Source organism: Tenrec ecaudatus, chromosome 1 (assembly GCF_050624435.1).
Source record: "Tenrec ecaudatus isolate mTenEca1 chromosome 1, mTenEca1.hap1, whole genome shotgun sequence".
Classification (NCBI taxonomy): domain Eukaryota; kingdom Metazoa; phylum Chordata; class Mammalia; order Afrosoricida; family Tenrecidae; genus Tenrec; species Tenrec ecaudatus.
In genome coordinates this window covers 73823259-73849205 of record NC_134530.1, presented here as the reverse complement: position 1 = coordinate 73849205, position 25947 = coordinate 73823259, and the positions used below count along the sequence as shown (strand labels likewise).

General features: G+C 43.3%; 1 protein-coding gene across 1 annotated transcript in view; it reads left to right on the top strand.

Annotated features, from left to right (window-relative positions):
* AGBL4 (AGBL carboxypeptidase 4) overlaps positions 1-25947 on the top strand; it is a 1434684-nt gene that overhangs the window by 1209205 nt on the left and 199532 nt on the right. The window lies entirely within an intron of this gene.

Below are 25947 nucleotides of genomic sequence, written 5' to 3'. Positions count from 1 at the left end.
AGGTTGGGAGCTGAGAGATGCAGGGGCAATATGAACTTTTTCTTTTTTAATGAAGGCAGGGTCAAGATCAGACATGCGACGTTTGTTTCATATGATGCATGATCATTTTTAAAGCAAGTTTACATTTAGATGCAGCCTTTACAGAACTCTTCCATCAAAACAGGCATGTCAAAATGCCCTTCTCTGTCTCCCACAAGGAAACAAATGCCAGCAAGAGATGAGCAAGTCAGGGCTTCTGCCACCCAGAGGGCTTCTGCCACCCAGGGCTTCAGCCAGGCTGGAAAGAGAAGCAAAGTGCCTCTGGGTAATTGCTGTAAAAACAGAAGGAGCCAGCAGGGAAGAGCACAGCGAGCCTGTGCCTCTGCCTGGGGTGCAGAAGGCTCCTCAGGGGAGAGAGTGTCTGGGAGCTCAAGAAATACTCAGTAGATATGTTCAGTGGGGTTTGTCATGTGCCAGGAGCTGTCATCATTGCTTTCGTATAACGCAGGTTCTATTCATAGCTACCCAACAAGATGAATCTTACTGGAATCCTACTCTACAGATGAGGAGACTGAGGCACTCCTAGATCAAGTGACTTCCTGAAGGTCACACAACTAGTAGATAACAAAGTCGCAAATTAAAATCAGGCTCAGCCACATCGTTCTTTAGACCAGAGTCTACTCTGTCCTCACCACATGCTGACTGTGTGACCTTAGATGATTTGCTGATCCCAACCACCTCTCTGGTCTTACACCCTTGACTTTGTCCTCTCCAGCACACTTCACTCAATCACTGTTAGCTTGCATTTATTGACTTGATAAATATGAAGTGGACATGCGTAGTGTATGGCAGGCAACATTTTTTACTTAAGTTCACAGTAGGTAATACAGACAAAGTTCCAGTTTTTACAGAGCTAATATTTTCATGCAAAGAGACAGAAAATAGGCAAACAAACAAATTTGGGTTGTTGCAAGAACTATGAAGGAGGTGCCCAGATGCTGTATAAAAAATGAAGGAGTCTCCATAATGATGGCGAGCAGCTTCTTTAGAATATCTCGATGTCTGAGGAGGAAGCATTGATCTGAAGAATAAGTCAGCCCCACAGAGCCCTGGTAGCATAGTTGTTACTCGTTGGGCTGCAATCCTCAAGGTCAAAAGTTCAAAACCACCAGCCACCCCTCGGGAGAAAACTGGAGCTTTCTACTCCCATAAACAGTTACCATCTCAGAAACTCACAGGGGCAGTTGCACCCTGTCAGACAGGATCTCTAGGAGTCAGTATTGACTCGATGGCAGTGAGCTCCCCACACAGAGGAGAAAGGGGTAACAAGAGCCTGGTGTGGGGATCTGTGATGAGTAGAGGCTTGACCAGTAAGAGGTGAGAGTGGGAGGTGAGCAGGGGCTAAGCTGGCCGTGGGAGGATGGCTGGATTTATTCTTCAGTATGTGGGAGATAGCACAGCTACAGGACTAGAAGGAAGACTACCCAGAATTCTGCTGGCTGCATAACGAATGGACTGCAGAGGGCAGGAGTCGCAGCTGTTGAGTTCCAGACCACGTGGAGCAGATCTGGGGCTGGGCTTGAGTGGTCACACGAGCAGTAGCTCCCTATTGAGCACCAAAGTGCCTTGAGAGCTGTGATGTTTGTTAGACATCTTTGTGAATTTATTTATTATAATTGTTCTTATTTTTCTCTACTCACTGACTCTTTCTTGCTTTTTCATTTGACATCATGAGACAGACCTTCTACTGTCGCTAACCTTTGCCAGTTGCCAGTCTTCGTCTCCTTTAGCAACCACCCCGCAGGCATGGGTAAGGCGTGGGTTGGTTCATTTCCTTAGAGCTCAGAAGAATTCAGCTTCCCTGGCTCCGTGGAAAATGTGTGTTGGGGGAAAAAAATTACACTCTTTAATAGAAATACTTTTCCTTCATTAAATGAAATCTCCAAAGCCCAGTAGCATTTTCGGTGCTTATATAAAAATGCCAGTGGGGATTTGAGATTGAAAGTGGTATTTTTATACAAGTCAATGAAGATCTCAATAGAAAAGAAAGAACACTCTTCAAATCTAAATTCCTCCAGCATCCGGAAAGACAGTTCTTCGATTTATGGCCAGGGTCACATCACTACCAGTCCTACCTAGAAACTGTTTTCTTGAAGCAATTTGAATGCTCATAAATATTGCTTCTCTGTTTGGTGAAATTGTATGAATAGTAGTTTCCCAAGGCTGTAAACAATTCAACTTGAATCTTGGTCTGTACCTTACATCTGATATACTTTGTACAAAAACTCAGATATTAGTAGGAGATTGAGGCAAATTGAGAATGTATTGTCTTCAACATTTATCCCAGCATTCACCTCCCTTCTCCTTCTTTTCCTATGGAAACAGTTTTTGTTGTCTTTGTTACAAAAAGGTACAGAGTAATTCAATTTGCATTTGCTAATAAGCCTGGGAAAGTTCCCTAGTGTTAGAACTCTCAGGTAAGCTTTGAGCCTCAAGGTCAGTGGTTCAAACCCACCAGCATCCCCATGAGAGAAAGGGGAGGTTGTCTTCTCCTGTGAAGATTTACACCCAGTCAACTGGCCTGCCATGGGTTTATTTAATTTATTTCCTGCACACACAGGAAAGCATTTTTTTTTTTAAGCTGGGGCATGAACTTCATCTTAGGGGAAGGTCAGAGGAAAGACTGGCCTCAGAGATAGGATCTTCCCACTGCCCTCAAGTAGATTCCAACACACGGGACACTGTAGGATAGAGTAGAACTAACTATTCAATAGGACTTCTGAGATTTAAAATCTTTATTGGAATAGTTAGGTCATCTTTCTCCCATATAGGAGGGTGAGTCCGAACCACATACAGTCCGATGTTTAACTACTTACTGTGGCACCAGGTCTCTTTGCAGAAATAGAAAGATGTACTCAGATCCCAACTCTGACTTGCTAGCTGAGTATCCCCAGTCAGTGTACGTAACCTTAGACTTCGTATCTGTAAAATTAGAAAACAAGATAATTTTCACTGGACATGATGAATCTTGGATCATAATGGATGCAAATGCCGTGATTACACAACACCAGTTCTTCAATCACCATTCACTGAACTGTTGAATGATGTTGTTATGAGTTACCCTCTGTGACCTGTTGTTGTAGGTTGCCATCCAGTCAGTGCCAACTTACAGCAACCCATATACCACAGAACAACCCATACACCACAGAACAACCCATATACCACAGAACAACCATCTACCATAGAATAACCCATATACCCCAGAACAACCAATATACCACAAAACAACCCATACACCACAGAACAACCCATACACCACAGAACAACCAATACACCACAGAACAACCCATATACCACAGAACAACCCATACAACACAGAACAACCCATACACCACACAACAACCCATATACCCAGAACAACCCATACACCACAGAACAACCCATATACCAAAGAACAATGCATACACCACAGAACAACCCATACAACACAGAACATCCCATACACCACAGAACAACCCATACACCACAGAACAACCCATACACCACAGAACAACCCATACACCACAGAACAAGCCATATACCCCAGAACAACCCATACACCACAGAACAACCCATATACCATAGAATAACCCATACACCACAGAACAACCCATATACCACAGAACAACCATCTACCAGAGAATAACCCATATACCCCAGAACAACCAATATACCACAAAACAACCCATACACCACAGAACAACCCATACACCACAGAACAACCAATACACCACAGAACAATCCATATACCCCAGAATAACCTATACCCCACAGAACAACCCATACACCACAGAACAACCCATATACCACAGAACAACCCATGCAACACAGAACAACCCATACACCACACAACAACCCATATACCCAGAACAACCCATACAACACAGAACAACCCATATACCACAGAACAGAACACTATCTTTGCCAACTCCAGAAACGTTCTTTAATTTGAGCTCATCAATGCAGCCACTATATCTATCCATCTTGTTCAAGTCTTCCTCTTTTTCACTGCCCTAGTACTTTACCACACATGATGCCCTTCTTCAGGGACTGGTATCTCCTGACAACGTGGTGTCCCAAATCCTTGAGATAAAGTCTCGCCATCCTTGCTTCTAAGGAGCAATCTGGCCATGCTTTTTCCAAGACGTCTGCTTGTACTTTTGGCAGTCCATGGCACTTCAGTACTCTTCACCAGCACCGTGAATCAAATGCATCCATTCTTCTGGTATAACTTGTCCAATGTCCAACTTGCCATGCCTATGAGTCAATGGAAAACACCATGGCTTGGGTCAAGCACACCTTCATACTCAAAGCAGCATCCTTGCTTTCCGCTGCTTCAGAGAAGTGCTGTGCATTACACCCAAGGCCGCGCCTGTTTGGTCTCCTGACTGCTGCTTCCATGAACATGGATTGCGTTCCAAGAAAGACGCAGTCCTTGACAACGTCAGCCATGTCTCCATTGAGCACAGTGCTACCTTCTGGCCCACTGTGAGGATTTGTGTCTTCTTTACTTCGAGTGTTAATCCATTCTGATGACTGCAGTGCAAGCGCTTCCAGTCCTCCACACTCCCAATCAGCAACGTTGTGTCCTCCACTTACAAGAGCGCAACTGAAAGAGAGAGGAAAGGGCCCCCTGGGACTGCTTTTATCCCCTCCCAACCCCACTGGCTGCGGAGGCATGGTTGAGGGTATTGGCCAACCTTGTTGGCTGAGTTTAGGTGCAACTGTGTGATGTCATATTGCTGGTGCCTAAGGTGGGTGTGCCCAAGTTGGCTTCCACCTTGGCCTGGGTGGCTTGGGTCTGAGCATGGTCACTTCTGGATGTTTCCACAGGTGTCTAATTAGTGTGCCTGATTTCTTCCAAGCCCCTTTATTATAACGTGGACAGCTAGTTTTTGTTTAGCGCAGGCATTAGGGAAGACAACCCCCCTTGTCCCTATCTAGGTACCTTTCACAACTTCAACTCCTAGAGCACCTATGACAGAGTGGAATTACTCCTTTGGGTTTCTACGACTACAACTCTTTACTGGAGTAGACAGCCTCATCTTTCTCCTTCGAAAGGACTAGTAGGTTTGAACTGCTGACCTTGTGGCTGACAACCCAACTCGTAACCAACTATGCCACCAGGACTTTTTAGCTAGTCAAGAAGCAGATACTGTGCACACTTCTACTGTGCTTAGGAGTGGAGAAAAGCTATAAGCCACTAGCTTTTAAATTGGCGAGGCCTCCACCAAACCAAACCAAACTCCCAGTCGATCTAACTTTCCAGAAACAGATAGCCTTGTCCTTTCCCCATGGAGTGGCTGGTGGCTGCGAACCATGGACCTTTTGATTAGCAGCTCAAAGCATAACCCACGGTGTCACCGGGGCTCCTGGGGGAAACCATTCAGGGACAAAAAAATCATTGGTGGGACTGAACTTATACTCCTGGTCAACTAGTTGCTTTGTCTCCTCAGGTGAGAATCAAGTCCTTATTTACCTTTCTCTGAGGCCCACATGAGGAGCCCTGATAGCATAGTGGTTACAAGACGGGCAGCAATCCTCAAGATCAACAGTTCAAAACCACCAGTCTCTTGGAGAAAGACTGGGCTTTCTATAAGGTCACTATGAGTCTGCGTCCACTCAGTGGCAGCAAGAAGCCCTTCAAGCCCACAACAGGGTACATACCCCTCATGCAGGGGCGGCAGCTGCTGGGCCAAACAGTGAGCACAGAGCCAAGTCACACCTTACTGTCGCTTAGGCGATTCTGACTGGAATAATGATCTCAAAGGACGGAGGGAACTGCTCCTGAGAGTTACCGAGACTAGATCTTCCCAGAAGCAGACAGACAGCTGCACTGTTCTCCCTCGAAGGAGATGGCAGTTTCGAAATTCTGACTTTGAGATTAGTGTCCCAGCACTTAACTCAGTACACATCCAGGATGCCTAACAGCTAGCAGGTGCTCAGTATGCCAGTTATTAAGAGAAGGTGTAATTCTCTGCACTGTAACCTAGCATCTCTTGCTGGTCCCATTCAGGCAAAATTGCCAGGAAAAGCAGGAGAGGGCTTTTATTGTGACTAACAGGCAGACTGAACTCTCGCCTTTCCCTGTGGAAAAATCCATTACCAAGAAGTCATTTGTCAAAGCCAACTGTTTAGCTGCTTTAATTTACATATTTATCAAGTTTGATTAGAATGTATTGTCTTCAACTTTTATCCCAGCATTCACCTCTCCTTGCCCTCTTTTCCTGTGGAAACGGTTTTGTTGTCCTTGTTACAAAAGGGCACAGCGTCATTCAATTTGCATTTGCTAATAAACCTGGGGAAGCTGCCTATTGCTAATAATGAAACTGAAGCTGGGGTGGAGCAGTGGGGATTTCTGGGGCTGGGGAAGGTGGAGTCAAAAGGCAGGGCATGAGTTGGGGGAGCCTGGCACGCAGCTCTACAGCTAAGGGCAACAAGTTATCTGTAGGATTCTGGGAATATCTAGTAAGCACCTTCTGTGTGTCCGGCATTACAGATGCAGGCTGTGGAAAAGACAAGGCAGGTTGTGCCTCCCATGTTGCTCATAGTCTTGGTCATTGTTGCCCTGGGCTGTGCAGTCGGTTCTGATTCAAAGCAACCCTAGGGAACAAAAACAGAACGGATCCATTGAGTTTCTGCTTCGGTAAATCATGCACACTTGGACCAACTGACTTTCAAATGTCTCTAAAATATGAGATCCCGAAACATACTATGTGCCAGGTCTTGGGCATTATTTCGTGTAATTCTTAGATTTCTATGAGTTTACTATCATTATTGTCTTCACCGATTTACAGAAAACATAGGAAACCAAAGATCTTACCACTGAGGGACACATAAATATAAGTGGCAACACTGGCATTTACCCTTCCTGAGCATCCTGGTAGCACTGTCAGATAATCATTGGACTATTCACCACAAGGTCAGTGGTTCAAACCCACCAACTGCTCCATGGGAGAAAGATGAGGCTGAGTGCTCCTATAAAGAGTTACGGTCTCCGCAACCCACAGGGGCAGTTCTACTTCATCCTACAGGGTTGCTATGAGTTGAAATCAACTCAATGACAGAGCATTTCGAGTCTTTGAGGGACAGTTTCTGAGTCCTCTCTATGGCCTGTGGGGCCAGCCTAAAGTTCAGCATATGATCGGTGATCAGAAAATGTGTACTGAATTAAGCTAAGAAAGGAAGTTCGTCCTGTCTTTGGAGGCTTGATCTGCTTTGCTCTCGTCAGCTTCCTCGACTAAAGGCTGCCATAGCGGAGGCCCAGCACTCCTTTCCGCACTCAGACAGCCATTTCCTCAGGGCAGTGGAGAACAGCACAGACTCGAGACCCTCTTTAGAATGCTCTAGACCCAAAGAAGCGGTCTTACCCAAGGTTATGGCCCTGCCCTGGGGGCACCTATGCTCAGCACCTGGCTAATAGGGGAGGATAAAGCCAGCCTTCTTCCTCATTGCTTTAAGACTGTAATTACTATAAGGACACTCCTGGCCTAGAGTTTTCCATGACACTTATTCAGGCCATTGTTGGGACTGTTGTGTCTGATCCTGCTCACTTTGCATCCTTCACGGGGATTCCTAGGAGCAATTCCCAGGAACATTCCTGCATGCAAATCGCAGTCTTTATTTGCTAAGGGCCTTGATCTAAGAGCAGTTACTCCTAGTAGGCAACTCTGATTCGGACTTTTTGTAGGTGCCTGGACAGTGCATCGAATAGAAGATTTAACAAGATGGCAAATAGTGGCAGGGAGAGCCCTCCTGCATTAGTCTATTTCCTGAAGCCAGCTACATCCAGGTGCCCAACATGGGCAGTGATTGAGGTGGAGAGGAGGCTCAACTCTGCGCCTGTCCAAGTAGCAACTGTCGAGATGACTACCCCTCAGATGGCTCAGGGTCTAGGTGGTAGTTATTTAATCTGTTGTCAATGTGAGAGGATTAAGAGTGAAGGGGTGGAGTTTAGCCTGTCAATCAGGTCACAGCTTGATGACCTCATTCGGAGATGGTAAGGAGATCAATAGCTCACTGGAGGTAGGACACATGCTCACTCCCTGCGAGAGACATCCCTGTTGAGAAGACACATGGAGAGAGGCTGATGGAGCCGGAGGAGTCACGTGGAGACCCCTCCCAATGCTAAGATGCTTACAATACCACTGAATCCACAAGACTTCCCACCCACTAGCCTGTGATCTTCCTGCATTAGGCATCATTGCATGGGTTTCCTGAGTCTGAAGAGAACTTTATAGATTGGTATCAGGCATATGGGCTAATATCGGACTTATGGACTTGATCTGGACCGGGTTGGGACATTTTCTCAATATTCAATTGCTCTTGTATACAAAGCTCTTTCTTATACACATATGAGTGTCTCACACAGTCTACATGTCAGGCCAATGGCATTGCCATTTTTCTTCTCTTTCCCGGGAGGGTTACACCAGGTGCTTTCCGAGTGCCACCCTGCATAGCCATTGCTGGAGGTAGCCCCCTGTAGTGAAAGGACCTTGCCTGGACTTCGAAGTTTGTCACTTCGACTCCAGACCTGCCTCTTTCATCTTAACATGTGACCTGGGGTAAGTGACTCCTAGACCCCTGCCCTTCATCTACATGATGGGAATGTTCTACTCAGACACCTTGCAGGACTTGTACTTCTCACAGCTTCTGAGTCTCCTGTAAGTCAGAAATTTCCTTACTATTATTATTATTATTATTATTATTATTATTATTGAAAGATCATTTTATTGGGGGCTCTTGCAGACCTTATAACAATCCATAAACCAATTGCACCAAGCATATTTATACATATATTTCCATCATTATTTCCTAAACATTTATTTTCTATTTGAGCCCTTGGTGTTATATCTTCTTTTTTCCTGCCTCCACTCCCTCCCACCATCGTGACCCCTTGATAAGTTATAAATTATTATTAGTTTCATGTCTTACACTGACTGCTGTCTCCCTTTCCCCATGGTTTCTGTTGTTTGTCCCCCTGGGTGGTGGTGGTTATGTGTTGGTCATTGTGATCAGTTCCCCCTTCTCTCCCACTCTCCCTAACTTCCCCCCTACCCCCATGGCATTGCCACCCCTTTTCCTGTTCCTGAATTCCATGTGTCCTGAGCTTTTATCTGTACCTGTGTACATGCTCTGGTCAAGCCAGAACTGAAAGGCAGGACAAGAGTCATGACAGTGGGGGGTGAGGAAACCTCAAAGAACCAGAGATATACTGTGTGTTTCATCAGTGCCATTCCACCCTGATTGACTCATCCCTTCCTTGTGACCCTTCTGTGAAGGGATGTCCCATTGTCTACAGATGGGTTTGGGGCCTCTGCTCCGTCTCCACTCCTTACTGATTTTTTTTAAGCCAAAGAGGCGTTTAAATATGTAGGTGAAGCTATGTGGAATGTACCAGAAAATTCCTTTCCCCAAAGTTTTGCAATTTCAGAAATAATATTGTATTTATCAGGAGCATTTCTTTGCCACACGCACACGCTTTTTCTTGGAAACCCCATTGTCCCTGTTCTTTTCTCTCATTTCATTCCTGGATCATGTGTGATTCTACCCCAAAGATAGGAGATTGCAGGCTACAGGAGAGTTGACCATAGCTTAGGGAATGTGACGCAGAAGGGGCGAGGCAGGGGGAGAGGGAAGCTGAAAATAAACTTGTCAACACCACTCTTTTCGCAAGATGGCCCTGAGGCTCAGAAGAGCAGATGTTGGTCATTAGGCAGAACAGATTTGAATTGTGGCTTTTGGTCTTGCCCAACCAAGACAGCACATGATTTATGAGCACATGAGGGTCCAGACGGTGAACTCTGAGTTCAGAGGAGTCTAAGAGCATTATGGCTTGGAAGTGATTGGAGAGGCTTTTTTGAAGAGTTTGAGAAGATTTAAAGTCGTGAAAAATTAAAGATTTACTTGGGGAGATACTGACAAGGTTGAAAAAAGTACAAAAGTCTTAGAGGGGGTTGGTGCTACTGTAGAGGCTAATCTGTACTCCCCATAAGACATTTGACAATGTCTGGAGATAATATAATGGGGATGGAGGTGCTACTTACCTAGTAAGCAGAGACCAAGGATGCTGCCAACAATCCTACAAAGCACAACACAAAGCCCCACAGCAAAGAATTAGCTGATAAAGAAAAGGCCGGTAATTTCAGGATAAGAATAGAATCATCCCTTTGGAGAGTTCTTTACATCCCATAAGGCCTCTCTTCAAAGCCTGAAGCCTTGCCCCAATTCTCATCTGTAACCCTATCTTCTTCAGTCCTTGGTATTCGTCATCAAGTGCTTCAGGTCATTCTGATTTTCTGCAAGCAAGGCTGAATTATCTGCCTAGGAAAGGCTATTAATAAGTCTTCCTCGGATCTTGATGACTTCTTCTTCTTCATGTGGTCCAGCTTCTCTGATTATTTGCTCAGAATACAGACTGAATCAGGATGGTGAGAGGATTCAACCCTGGCACACACCTTTCCAGATTTCAAACTATGCAATATTCCCTTATTCTGTTCAAACGACTGCCTCTTGGTCCATGTGCACACACTGCCTCTTGGTCCATGTGCACACACTGCCTCTTGGTCTATGTGCAGGTTCCACGTGAGCACAGTGCAGTGCCAGCATTTGTTATGATCCACACAATTGGACGCCGCACAATCGAAAGCCACACTGTTGAAAACAAAAATTCTCATGAGTGGGCCAATAGGTAACATCATAATAAATAGAGAAAAGATTGGATTTGTCAAGGAGTTCATCTTGCCTAGATCCACAAACAATGCTCATGGCAGCAGCAGGCAAGAGATGAAATGATGCATTGCATTGGGTAAATCTGCTGCACAGACCTCTTTAATATATTGAAAAGCAAGGCTGTAACTTTGAGGACCAAGGTATGGCTGACATGAACCGTGGTATTTTCCATTGCTTCGTATGCATTTGAAAGTGGGACATTGAATAAGGAAACCCACAGAAGAATCAATGTGTTTGAATGATGGCCCCAGGGAAGACTATTGAATGTACCATGGACTGCCAAAAAAGAAAACAATCTGTCTTGGAAGAAGCATCGCCGGAATGCTCTTTCAAGGCAAGGATGGTATGACTCTGTCTCACGTACTTTGGACATGTTACCAGGAGGGACCAATCCCTGCAAAAGGACATCATTCTTGGTAAAGTACAAAGGACAAGATGAACTGACCCAGTAGCTGCAATGATGGGCTTCAAACATCACGATTGTAAGGATGGCGCTGGCCTGGGAAGTGTTTCATTCATTTGTACATAGGATTCTCCGAGTCTGAACTGACTTGACGGTAACTAACAACAACATTCACCATGCATTCATTCGTCTTAAAAGCACTGAAATGTCAGTTTGGCACCTGGCGGACATCACATTTTACCTGATCATCAGTTAGTTACTTGTCAATCTCCTGGAGCAAACTATGACTCCAGAAGGGTATCTCCCCTCTGATCCATCTGTGTCCCCAGCACTTCATCCATACCTGGTGAGTAATAAATTCAGAGTAGATGTCCGAATATATGACCACATGACTCTGAGGATCAAATGGACAATTACAAAGGAGCAGATTTGGGTTTCACAGAAGGAAGAGCGTCCTAATCTTCTAAAAAAACAGAAAATGCAAGGAAGCCCAACGACAAGGATTCACATGTTTGGATATTGTGGTTGTTCGCTGTGTCAAGTCAATTTGGAATAATGCTGATCCCATGTGTGCAGAGTAGACTGCTCCATAGAGTTTGTAGGGCTATGGCATTTTAGAAGTGGATTGTCAGGTGAGTCTTCCAAGAAGATGCTGAATGGGTTCTACTGCGAACCCTTGAGCTGCTCGATGATCGCTTAGCCATTTGTGCCCCCTACGGACTAATCTGAAGCCCGACCTTCTGGGTATAAATCCTGGCTATACCACATACCAGTCAGATGACTACAGATCAGTCACTTAGCTTCTCTGTGTTTGAGACTGTCGTCTGTAAAATGATGGTGATATTACCTAACACTTAAGGCTTTTGTGATGGTCAAATGAGATGCACATGAAAGCTGTTTGCATGACATCTGACACATGTCAAGGTTCAATAAATGTTGGCCATGGTCATAGAAGAAACAATCTCTGGGACCCAATTGTACTTGAATTATTGTTATTATATTAGATTATTGCAATTGTATATTTTAGGGTTTGAGTTTTAATTTTTTAAATGTTTTCTAGTTATTTTTCTTTAATAAATAATAATATTGGTGATGTGCTTAGAATAAGGATATGTCAATTTAATTTTCCTAAAATGATAGCTATATCTTCTCATAAAATAATATGCAAGAACTTCTACACCTCAATCATATTCTCAGTCATTCATAACCTTCGCTCTCTCTGTATTGTCTGTGTCAACAGTAAAGTGAAATCCTCACATTATCTTCAGCATGACATATTTTTAAGGAAATGTACTCAATTTCTATGTTGATGAAACCAGACCAAACACGGCACAGACATCATAATCGGTAGTCCTTGGTGAACGTTACTTTCCGCCCTTCCTTCTCAAACCAGGCACACAGCTGATCCGCGTCTCTGAGGATGAGTTGGAGTAAGACAGACGAGGTGGGGCTGGCATTCTCGGCAGGGAGAGCAACATGCACTCAGTGTGGCCATGCGGGAGAGGGTGTCGTGTGTGGGGAACTTCCAAGAGTTAGCTGAAACTGGAGCCTGTGGAAGAAGAGGAGGGGTGAACAGTTCCCAGAGATGCAGAATGCCAGCACAGGAAGGCTGACCTCGTTCTGCGGATGCTCACAGCTCCTGAAGGGGAGCTCCCATCTGCATTGCAGAGACTGCGTCAGTGGGCTGGCAAAGGATGGGCTGGCTGGCATGCTGGTAGCACCAAAGGGCCAAGACTCTTCCTGTCACCAGCAGCCCCTCAGACAGAAATCAGCTAACAACAACCCCAAAGCAGACAGTCCCCCACTCCTAGCTTTCTCCTGGAAGGACAGGTGGGCTTGAACTGTGAATTCTTAGGTGAGCAGCTCAATGCATAACCACTATGGATTGAATTGTGCCTCACTCCCACCCAAAAAAAATGTGTTGTAATATTTAATAGTGTTCCAATATCCAATAGTGCCGATATCAGTGTATCAACTAGTGTTCACCCAAACATGAGGGAACTTCTAAAAGTTTGTGGAAAAATGTCATTGTCCTTGCATTTCATTTTCCCACTTAATTTTTGAAGTCATTCCGTGTGTTAGCATACTGATATCAACATCAAGCTATGCAATTTTATCATCCATCACTTTATTCAGAAAATACTTAACACCTATGAAGTAGCCAGGACAATCGTAGTATGGTTTTTCTCTAGCAAAGTGCTGTGGGTCTATTTGACTCTTGGGATATCAGAGAAAAAACTGTAATTTGTCTAGGCTATAGGCCAATGGAAGGAAATATCTTAATTTGCCAATGTCTTCTAATGCTTTGTAACACTCCACATTCCGCTCCCAGGTCACTGCCCCCTTTGCCTAATAATACCGCCAGTTGACAAGTGACAGAATTGTCAGGATATGTTAGGGGAGCAAATCTGACACGGTGGACTCTGGGAAAGTTTTTTTTCTCAGAGGGCTCAGCTCGTGCTTTGGCAGACTCATGTCATCTTGCAATGTCTTTGCCAGCCACAGATTCGATGGGGGTCAATCCAGTGTACTGAGCTTTCCTTTCATTTTGGCACAGTAAGACGACATTGGTCCTCACTCACCCTCAGCATCAATAGATGTACATTTTCTAAAGTTCTGCACATAAATTAAGGGGAAAGTGCAGGTAAAATATTTAAAACAACAAGGAGTGTCATCATCTCCAAGGGATTTTATTAGTGTTTTATTGCTGCATAACAAGATCCATTCTAATTTAGCAGCTTACGGGAATAAACATGTACTATCTCTCAGTTTCCGAGGATAGAAATCAGGGAAACGTAGGCAGTTTATGTTGAAGGTTGCTCATCAAGTTGCAGCCAAACTGTTGCCCAGGGCCGTCGGCATTTGAGATAGAAGGTTCTACTCTCAATCTCACATCTAGGTTTTTTGGCTCAATTATTTTTCGGCATTGTCCACATACTACCGTTTTTTGCCACGTGGACTTCTGCATGGGTGGTGTCCTCATGACATGGTAGCTGGTTCCCTTGGCCCAGCTACCCCAGACAGAGTCACACTGTGAGTAATCCAAGAAAGTGAGTCAACCCAAGAAAAGACCAAAGGTTCACTCTAATGACTCAATCTGAAAATATATCAAGCATAAATCAATAAAGCTAGAGTTGTTTTTTTTAAGATCAATAAAATTGATGTGTTTGGCCTCGGTGTGGTGGGATCAAGCCGGGTGCAATTCCCACCAACACTGTGTCTCCAGTGTTGTCCCCTGTAGGGCTATGGGTCAGTGAGGGATGTCGTGTCTCATAGTGTCATGTCTCACAGTGGGGCTGGCCATATGGTTTTCTCTGTGGATTGGCTGCTCTGAGCAGGAATATCATCCTCAAGGCCTGGTGGACCAGGATGTGCTGGACTCTCTCTTCCTCCCCCTTCATTTGCTCCTGTGTGCTCGGATCAGACATGTCCCTCTCACTGAGCTGTAGCTTCAGTGCTGTCCTCTGAAGTGATTTCTTCGGGGGTGGGGGGGGAGGGCTGTCCACATAATTGGAATTGGGCTTGCAACAGAACAGCAAGGGGAGCAGAGCAAGGAAGTCCCCAGGGAATACCAAAAATATACTTTGGGGCCAGGGCGTAGCATCCCATCAGACTCCCTGAAAACGCTCCTAAAGGTCAATAAACAGACTTTGAACTATTTACAGACCTTTCCTTTTTTTGTCATTGCTTTGCTGTTCTTGTTGTTTTCTTTTCTTTTGTTGCTTTGTATTGCCATGTCTTGTTTTTTTGTGCATATTATGATCTTTGCAGGGCTATATAGATAAGCTAGATGGGATAAGCAATCTGGAGGAGAAAACAACAGGACCGACGGTTCCGGGGGACATAGAAGAGGAGGAGGCAGGGGAAATAAAATGGGTATAACAACCTCAGGAACAAGGGAACAACAAGTGATCAAAAATCCATGGCAAGGAGGCTGTGGGAGGCCTGGTAGAACTTGATCAAGGAAAATGTAACCAAGAGGAATTACGGAAACCCAAATAAAGGTTAAGCATGATAGTAGGACAAGAGGGAAGTAAAAGAAAATAGAGGAAAGAACTAGGAGGCAAAGGGCATATATAGAGATCTAAATACAGGCATGTACATATGTAAATATATTCATATATGATGATGGGGAAATAGATCTATGTGCATATATTTATAGGTTTAGTATTAAGGTAGAAGATAGACATTGGGCCTCAACTGAAGTACTCCCTCAACATAAGAACACTTTGTGCTATTAAACTGGCATTCCATGATGCTCACCTTCCTGATATGATCGTTGAAGACAAAGTGGGTGCATAAGCAAATGTGGTGAAGAAAGCTGATGGTGCCCATCTATCAAAAGGTATAGTGTCTGTGGTCTCAAGGCTTCAAGATAAACAAGTGGCCATCTAGCTGAGAGGCAACAAACAAACACACCAGCCTGTGTGATCACAAGGGGTGATTGGATCAGGTATCAACAAACAAAAACAAGTAGTGAGAAATAGGAAAGGTAAATTAGGGAAAGAATCCCATTTACAATAGGACCTAAGAGAATAAAGTACAAAGGAATAATTCTCACTAGAGATGTAAAGAACTGATCTAGTAAAAACTACAAAACACTGCTGAAACAGATTAATGAAGACTTAAATATATAGAAAGATGCATCAAGCTTATGGACTAGAAGACTTAATATTGTTAAGATGTCATAATACACAAGGCAATATATAGATTCAACAAAATCCCGTCAAAATCCCAACAGCCTTTTTCAACATAAATAGAAAAACCAATCTTCAACCTTGTATGAGATGTCAAGAGGTTCTCTCTGGGTGGCAAACTGCTCTTGTGAACAGCTACTTCCTTAGCCATGAGATCATAAGAATTGGATGGTGCCCAGTTTGATCAATGATTATATATGAGAAGAAGCATGATTTAAAAGTGGAAAATGAAGAACAGAATTTTGAATTCTCATGGACTCAAGCCTTACTGTAACCACAAAGTTTGGATGAACCCCTGACACATTGCCCTGAGATTCTCTTAAAACCCTAACCCAAAGAGAGCCCCTGGAATGTTCTTAAAGTAAAACAATAGTTTAGCATAACTATTAATTTTAAAATATGTAAAAATTAATTGCTGATTTTCAAGAATGATCTATATAAAACTGGGAAAACTCATAAAAAACAAAACAAAAATCCACTGCCATCTAGTCAATTCTGACTCCATGGAAAAGAGTCCAGTTTTCTGAGGCTATAAATCTTAACAGTAGCAAAAATCCTCATCTTTCTCCCAACGGTTAGATTCAAACTGCCAACCTTATGCTAACAGCCCATCTGAACCCCTTACACCACCACACCAGGTCAGATCAAATCTGTAAGGGACAATCAGTTGATTTTAATGGGAGCAGAAACACCCTAGAACAGGAGGATGATGGCGATTGCACAGAGAATGTCAGCAATATCACTGAATGGCATATGTAGGAGCTACAGAATTGTGCATTTTGCTGTGTAGATTCTCAACAACTCAATTCCTAAAATTAGCAGGGAGAAGAGAGATGGACCATTGCTTCTCTAGCATTCTATTTGTTAGACACAAGTCTCTACATCCAGCCTGACCAAGGAGAAGCGGACTTAATCCATTAAGTCCCATTAAAAGGAAGAGATTGACAGAACTTCTGCCCCACCCCTTTTTTAAAGTAGAAATTCTAATTTAATTACTTACATATTGTGTGAACAGGTTCTTATTCATTTTATTTTTCTTCTCTCTTTTCTCCTTTCCCCCAAGACATTTTAAAAATCTTGGATATATTTTTAACCATCACGAGAACACGATTTAATCTCTAAGAGTGTATGACATAGTGCTTAGGTGCATAAATTTGAGATTCATACAGCTCTAGATTTGATCCTAGCTCTAATGTTTGCTACTTTCATGATTCTTGGGAAACACATGACCTTTCTGTATCTCAATTTCCTAATCGAGAAATAAGGAGAGAAATAGCATAGCGGTAAGGAATATAGGTTCTATAATCTGACTGCTTCAGTTGGGACCCAGATCTGTGCGTTCTGTAAAATGAGGATAACAATACCTAGTGCCTGGCCACCTAGTGGCAAATACATGTTATTTTACGAATAAGAAAATAGTGGATGATGGTCGGATATAATGATAAAGGTGGACTAAGTAGGTGTGTGCACATTTGTTTCCAAGCACTTCTTATTAACTGGGAAACCCTCCTGCCCCACTCCATTTGTGTGTGCCCTTGTATCTTTGTGGACATCACACCTCAAGGGCTACCCAGTTTTCTTCTCATTAGGCTATTGTTTTGGTCTCATTGTTGGCCTTCTTTCCCACCATGGTTTTGTTCTAGCATACATCCTTCATCGTCCCTGCTGCCTCCATCAGGAGTATATTTAATTGGCTTTGCAGAGAGGCTGAGGATTTAGTGATGTGGAGGAGGGGCCCCCATGTCACCCCACCTCAGAGCTGCTACATTACCTTAAATTGATTTTGCAAATGAAAGCTAAAAGCTAAGCAAAGGCGACCCATCCATTTTGCCTAAAGATGATTATAATGCTCTTTTACAGCCTCCTAAATGACAAAGCAATTTGTTACCTGCCTGCATCAACATTTGCTTATATTAGCACCCGAGATGCTTGATTTTTATTAGCCCCATGTTATCATTTTATGAAGACACAGGGGCTCGGTAAAATTAGTGTGCAAATAGAATGCCCATTTTGCATTTTCCTGTGGTCAGCAGAAATGCTGAATGCAATTGAATTGATACTGGGTCAGGGGAGACATTCATAAAGGTAGCCTTCATCAAAGGCCTTGATAATGCCATTTATCATTTCTGGGAGGCTGGGATAGATGGGGTCATTTTTAGAAGGCAGGTTGTTTTCTGTTGTTGTTTCGTTTGTATTTAAAGGCTTTCTTTTTTTTTTAAGTGAAAAGCAATATAAATACCAACATAATAGCTCAGCTTCTACTCACAGATAAGGGATGAAGTCAAACCCTCTCTCTTGTGCATATTGTGGAAGGAAGGGCATCAGATCTGGGAGGAAGCATAGTAAACGTGTCGCTGGGCTGGGAGAAGAGTGGCTCACTCTATCCCTACTAGCTGCGTGCCCTTGGACAGAGTCCTTCCTTCTGTGAGCTTTGGTTCCCTTGTCTCTAAAATAGGATTGAGATAACCCACCTTACCGAACCATAATGAAGAGTAAATGAACTTAATACCAAGGTAAGTCAGAAAGTACTGCTACTGGCATTCCAGTTCATACATGCATGGGTTTATTCCAAACAAAATGGGTTCAAACAAGTGTCTGTGACCAGTGGATGGCTACAGATAAGCTCTCTCAGTAGTACATTTGTCTTAGTCTCATTAGGGTTCCTTCAAATAAAAAGCCCAATCAAGACAGTGGCTCTTGTGGGGATCTGCTGGGCCATTTAAATTAGAAACTTCTTCATAAAACCAAACACACTGCCTTTGGGCCAATTCTGACTCACAGCAACCCAATAGAACAGGATAGAGCTGCCTCTATGGCTTTCTGAGACTGCAATGCTTTATGGCAGTAGGAAGCCATGTCTTTCCCCAAGGACCGGCTGATCATTTAGAACTGCTGACCTTGTGGTTAGCAGTCCAGTGTGTAATCCACTATGCCACCTGGGCATAGTTAAATCTCTTAGAGAATTAACCCCCAAACCTAGGAACTCAAGACCATGGTCTTGAGGAGCAACAGGTCACTCAGATTAACAGTCTACAAGGACAATGTTCTGCATCCTATTTCGGTGAGCAGCACAGGGGTCTTCACGCCACACAAACAAGTATTTAAGATGCAATGATTGGCCTCTTTCTGCAGAAAGAAAGAAAAGAAAGAAGGGTGATGAAAATCAAAGAGGAATAAAAACAATTCGCTCAAGGGACAAATGGGCCACATGAATATTAGTCTCCATGATCCAACGACCAGACAAACTACATGGTTCTTGGCTACCTTACCAACTGCCATGAAAGGGATCACATTACAAGATCTTGGATAGAGTGGGGGGATGGAGAATGTGTAATGCAAGTCAAAAGTATGAAAGATACAAAGCTTATTGGTCGAAGAGAAATTGGTGAAACCTCTGAAATTGTGATGTTTAGTCACCTTTTAAGTCTAGACAGGGACTCACCCCCAATGCTCCATTTTTAGCCAAGCAATCGACAGGCTTGTTATATAAAGGGAACAATAACACAGGGCTCATAGTAATCAACCATTTGAGATCCAAAGGCAGCGTTTACTCAAGGATGCAGTTCAGGAGGGCCAGCAAAGGAGAAATGGGAACAAGAAAACACAAGGAGGAGGTGGGAGAAGCGATATTATATTGTGGGTTGCAGTCAGTGATCTGAAACAAAATATATATGAATTGTTGAAAGGAAAACTCATCTGCTTTGTAAATATTCGCCCAACTCAAGCAATTTTAAAAGTCTTTTGAAAAAGTAGGGCAGATAAGTCAGATCACAAGATTATGGCAACTTTTTGGATCCCTTAGGGGTCATCTTGAAAGATTTTCCTCAAATGACACAGGAAAAACACAGGGATTATTAGAAAGACATTTTATGAATACTGAGAACTGTGCTGGTGAGGCAAGGGACAGGAACGTTGCGTTGAGGGCTGTTTTTCTATTTTTCCATCACGACAGTTCACCTGCTCTTTCTTTGAGGATAGCAAGCGCCGTTCTACAAAATCCTTTGAGAAACCTTTCCCCATCCGCCCACAGCCATGATCTTCCCCCTTCAGCTAGTCTTTCTGTTTCCCTCAAACTAAAAGACATTGAACAGACCCAATTTGAGTCCATTAGGGATGCCCACAATGCTTTGGGCCTGGTGTAAATCAGAGTTCATAATTCTTCAGGGATAAGCTGGAGACATGGAAATGCTGTCTTACATATATGTTTTAATTTCCATCATAAACTACAGTCTACAAGAGTTATTTTTTATTTATTCACTGAACTGTTAGTCTCTGAGCACCTACTCCATGCCAGGCCTCATAAAAAACACCAGGAATTTACTAGTGAAAGGCAAAACTTCTCCCTTGAGGATCTTATAATCGATACAGCAAATCTACAGGTGTATCCTCCTTTTTTTAGGCTACAACATTTTCAGAGTGGTGAGCCTTTCCCTCTTTCTTAAAGTTTCTTGGCTTATAGGTGATAAACCAGTGGATTCTCATGGACATATTTTGACTTCATTATATTTCTTGCTGCATAAACTCACAAAGAAAAATTCACTGCCACTGAGTCCATTTCCACTCATAAGGACCCTCTGGGACTGGGTAAACCTGTTCCTGTCAGTTTCTAAGACTATAACTCTTCATGGAAATAGCTGTATCTTTCTTCTATGGAGTTCAACTACTATGGTTTTGAACTGCTAACCTCGCAGTGAGCAGCCCAATGCATAACCACTATACCACTAAGGTCCCAAGGAAAAAAGATGAGGCTATCTACCCCTCTAAATATTTACAGTCTCAGAACCATCAGGGGAAGTTATACCCTGTCTTAAAAAGTTGCTGTGATTTGGAATTGAATGGATGGTGTGTTAGACAGGGTTCTCTAGAGAGACAAAACCAGATTGCTAGTAATTATATATATATTTATATTTATAAATATATATTTATAAATATAGATAGATATATAACACAAGAAATGAATGGTTAAATTATAGATAGATAGATAAATAGATAGATAGATAGATAATACAAGAAATGAACAGTTGAATTATAAAGCAGTACAAATGGCTCAGTGCAACTCACTCCCATGAGAGAGTTGTGAGACACTGGCAGTTCTTTAAGTCTTGAGGGCCACCAGTTCGTCCTCTGTAGAGAGAACTAGTCTATATCAGTACAGGCAGCAAGCAGCAAGGCAGGTCACCCACTGTCAGCCAGGTCACCAACCGTCAGTCCCCAGCTCCAGAGATGTAGATTCCAATCGGTGGTCTCTTAAAGGGATCTCAACTTACAGCGACACAGTCCACCGGCTAGGCGTCCCACAGGTAGTGCAACCTGTAAATTGAGGCATGGAACAAACAAGGCAGCCGCACACTGGTCCGATGATCAAAGAGCAAGAGACAAGAAAGGCGAGGCTCACCAAGTCATTTATCTTTCCCCCCTTCAATTAATCCCACTTGTGTTTATCGGCCAGGCTGGCACCATAAACTATCTAAGATGGCAATGAGTAAGTGCTGTTTTTAAGAAATTCATCATTAGTGAAATAGTTATCCTTTTCTACTGGACCCTAATAGACCAAGCAAGTCCAAAGTTTTAGAAGAAACATATCAACAGATTGAATTTTCTTTAATGTAGCTCTTGTCCCTGCCACATCAATGGTTAGAATCATGAAGACATTTCAAATGACCTATCTCTAGAATTTTAAAAACAGAAAGCAGGTTAGTTATAACATTCCTATGGAAATCTTCTCCTCCTTCCTCCCGGAGTATTCTTGAACACAGAGATAATCCTTTCATCTTACTTCCCTCAATTGCTCTATCTAAATTCTTTTCAGGGTATTGTTCTATTCTGTGTCAAGCAGTCCTTCTTCTGCCAGTGGTTGAGTACCGTGTTAGTCTGAGTAGACTAGAGAAACAAATTCATGGACATGATCATATGTATAAGAAAGAGCTTTAAATACAAGAGCAGTTGAATATTGAGAAAACATCCCAGCCCAGTCCAGATAAAACCCATAAGTACGATATTATCCTATATGTCTGATACCAATCTATAAAGTCCTCTTCAGGCTCACGAAACACATGCAATGTTGCCGAATGCAGGAAGATCACAGGCCAGTGGTGCAATGTCCTGTGGCTCCAGTGACAGTAGAAGCATCTTGGCGCTGGCAGGGGTCTCTGTGTGACTACTTCAGTTCCCAGGGCACAGGGTATATAAGGGTCATGCCATGTGTCTTGTCAGAGAGCCTCTCTCAGGGAGTGAGCAGAGAGAGAGAAGTGTCTCCCACCTCCAAGGAGGAAATACAGCAATTCCCAGAATCCTCAGGGGAAGATCATGCCCACACAGAGGCCTCATTGGCTATACAATGATTGACCGGCTAGACTCCACCCCTTCACCCTTAATCCTCTCAATTTGGCAATAGATTATATAATTGCCACAATACCACCTCTACCATTTCCCCTCCTTCTGGGAATGTAACTTGTAGCTGTGGCTTTTGTCTAATAATATCATTGTACAAAGCTGAATTTTCTTATACAAGTAGACTTTTATAGAAGCAGCAAAGACTTGGGTCCAGATTTTTTTTTAAATCATTTTATCGGGGACTCATACACCTCTCATCACAATCCATCCATCCATCCATGTGTCAAGCACATTTGCACACCTGTTGCCATCACCATTCTCAAAGCACTTTATTTGCACTTGAGCCCTTGGTATCAGCTCCTCATTCCCCACCCCCTTCACAAACCCTTGATGATTTATAATTATTTTGTCATGTCTTACACTATCCAATGTCTCCCTTCACCCACCTTTCTGTTGTCTGTCCCCCAGGGAGGGGGTTAATATAGATCCTTGTGATCAGTTCCCCCTTTCTACCCCACCCTCCCCTTCCCTTCCTGGTATCACTGCTCTCATTACTGGTCCCGAGGGTTCATCTGTCCTGAATTCCCTGTGTTTCCAGTTCCTATCTGTACAGTGTACATCCTCTGGTCTAGCCAGATTTGTAAGGTAGAATTGGGATCATGATAGTTGGGAGGAAGAAGCATTAAAGGACCAGAGGAAAGTTGTATGTTTCATTTTTGTTGCACTACACCCTGAGTGGCTTGTTTTCTCCCCATGACCCTTTTGTAAGGGGCTGTGCAGTTGCCTACAGATGGGTTTAGGTTTCCACTCCACACTCCACCTCGTTCACAATATGATTTTTTGTTCTTTGATGCCTGGTACCTGATCCCATCGACACATCATGATCAGAGAGGCTGGTGTGTTTCTTCCATGTGGGCTTTGTTGCTTCTCAGCTAGATGGCTGCTTGTTTATCTTGAAGACATTGAGGCTGCAGATGCTATACCTTTTGATAGCTGGTAACAATCAGCTTTCTTCACCACATTTGTTTATGCATCAGGGTTGTCTTCAACGATCATGTCAGGAAGGTGAGCATTATGGAATGCCTGTTGAATAGAATAGTGTCCCTTGCATTGAGGGAGTACTTGAGTTGAGGCCCAATGTCATGTCCATCTACTACCTTAATACTAAACCTATAAATATATGCACATAGATTGATTTTCCCCATCATCATATATAAACATATTTACATATGTACATGCCTGTATTTAGACTTCTATAAATACCCTTTGCCTCCTAGTCCTTTCCTCTATTTCCTTTGACTTTCCTCTTGTCCCACCATCATGCTCAGCCTTCATTTGGGTTTCAGTAATTTCCCTTGGTTACATTGTCCTTGCTCAAGCCCTAACAGGCCTCCTACACCTTCCTTGGCATCAATTTTGGATCACTTGTTCCCTTGTCCCTGGGTTGTTGACACCACTTCCTCCCACCTCCCCTTCCCCTCTCCCATGTTTCCCCTGGAACCCTCAGTCTTGTTCTCTCCTCCAGACTGTTTATCCAGCCTATCTTATCTAGACAGACCTGCAGAGATAATAATATGCATAAAACCAAGACCGAGTAAAACAGACATTTGATCACTTTCCCTGCGTCTTTGGATGTTCCATGCATTTTATTAGATGCTAGAGGTTGTCAAGTATATACTATAGAGTGTCTGGACTTTGTTTTCTTCTTTTAAAGAATGCCACATTCTGTCTAGCATACAGCTAAGTTTCTTCCATTCTGTTTGACTATTTTGAGGCTTATTTTTTATCTTTTCTAGAGTGAATCTAGAGTCATTTATATCCACCACTAAGACATGGTTAAAATCCAAAAATGCATGTGTCAGGGTTGAATCCCTCATCATATTTATTCCATCTGTATGCTGAACAAATCATCAGAGAAGTTGGTTGATATGAAGAAGATTGTGGCATCAGGATGCAAGGAAGGCTTATTAATAACCTGCGATGTGCAGATGACACAACCTTGCTTGCTGAAAGTGAGGTGGTCTTGTACTTGCTGATGATCAAGGATTGTAGACTTCAGTTTGGATAACAGTTCAATGTAAAGAAGATCAGAATCCTAACAACTAGACCAATAAGGAACAGCATGACAAATGGAGAGAAGGTTGACGCTGTCAAGGATTTCTGTTGCTTGGATCCACTATCAATGCTCCTTGAAGCAGCAGTCTGGAGAAGGAAGAACACACTGCGTTGAGTAAATCCACTACAAAAGGCCTCTTAAGAATACTAAAAAAGAGGATGCTACTTTGGGGACTAAGGCGGCCTGACCCAAGCTCTGCATTCTCCATTACCTCATAGGCATGTGAAAATTGGACTTTGATTAAGGAAAACCAGTGAATAACATGCATTTGAATTATGATGCTGGAAAAGAATATGGGCTGGCAAAAGAACCAACACGTTTGTCTTAAAAGAAGGACAACCAGAGTGCCCCGTAGAGGCAAGAATGGTGAGACTTCATCTCACATACTGTGGACATGCTGTTGGGAGAGACCAGTTCCTGGAGAAGGACATTGTGCTGGGTGAAGTCGAGGGGCAGCGACAAAGAGGCCCCTGGCAAGATAGATTGACACAGTGGCTGGAATAATGGGCTCAAACAGAACAATTGTGAGGGTGGTGCAGGACCGGGCAGTATTTCATTTTGTTATACACTTGGTCACTGTAAATCAGAACTGACTCCACCTGACAGCACCTAACAGCAACCACAAGACATGGCTCTGCTGGGTTCTCTGTTGAATGCTCTCTGTAATCCATGTGGATTTCTGGTGGTGAGAACTCAGGTGATTCCTAGTCCAGTTCATTTTATAGCTCCTGGGTCACATTTTTCTGACATCATGAAGATACATGCACATCTTAGTGGTTCAAGACTTCTGTGTAATACTGGAGTTCATTCTTTCTTAAGCATGCCTCTCTCTTCTTCAGACCTCTGCTTGACAGCTTCTACCTATCTCAGACTCCTTAACCTTAATCTCAGCGAGACCACCATGCTCTCTGCTTGCTGGTCTGCAATGAAACTCCAGGCAGAAAGCTAAACTAATCATAGAGTACACATCAACTTGTCCCCCTTTTTTCAGAGATTAAAGTCTTTCACTGCCTCTTGTACTTTTTAAATCAAATACTGTTATTGGGGGATCTTACATGTCTTAGCACAATCCGTACATTCATCCATTGGGTCAAACACAGTTGCACGTATGCTGCCATCATCATTTTCAAAGCATTTTCTTGCTACTTGAGTCCTTGATATCAGCTCTTCATTTTCCCCCTTCCCTCCCCTACCTTCCCTCCATCATGAACCCTTAATAAGTTAAAGATTATTATTTTTGTATCTTACATCATCCTCTGTCACCCTTCACCCACTTTCCTGCTGTTCATCCCTCTGGGAGGGGGTTATATGTTGATCCTTGTGATTGATCCCCCATTTATCTCCCCGCCTTCCCCTAATCCTCCTGGTATCTCTGTTCTATTGGTGGCCCTGAGGGGTTTATCTATCCTGGATCCCCTGTGTTGTGGGCTCTTTTCTGTAGCAGTGTGCATGTTCTGGTCTAATCTGATTTGTAAGGTAGAATCAAGGTCATGATAGTGGAGGGAAGGGAGCATCAAAGAACTAGAGGAATGTTGTGTGTTTCATTGGTGCTATACTGCACCCTGACTGGCTCATCTCTTGCTTGTGACCCTTCTGTGAGGGGATGTCCAATTGTCTACAGATGGGCTTTCAGTCTCTACTCCACGCCT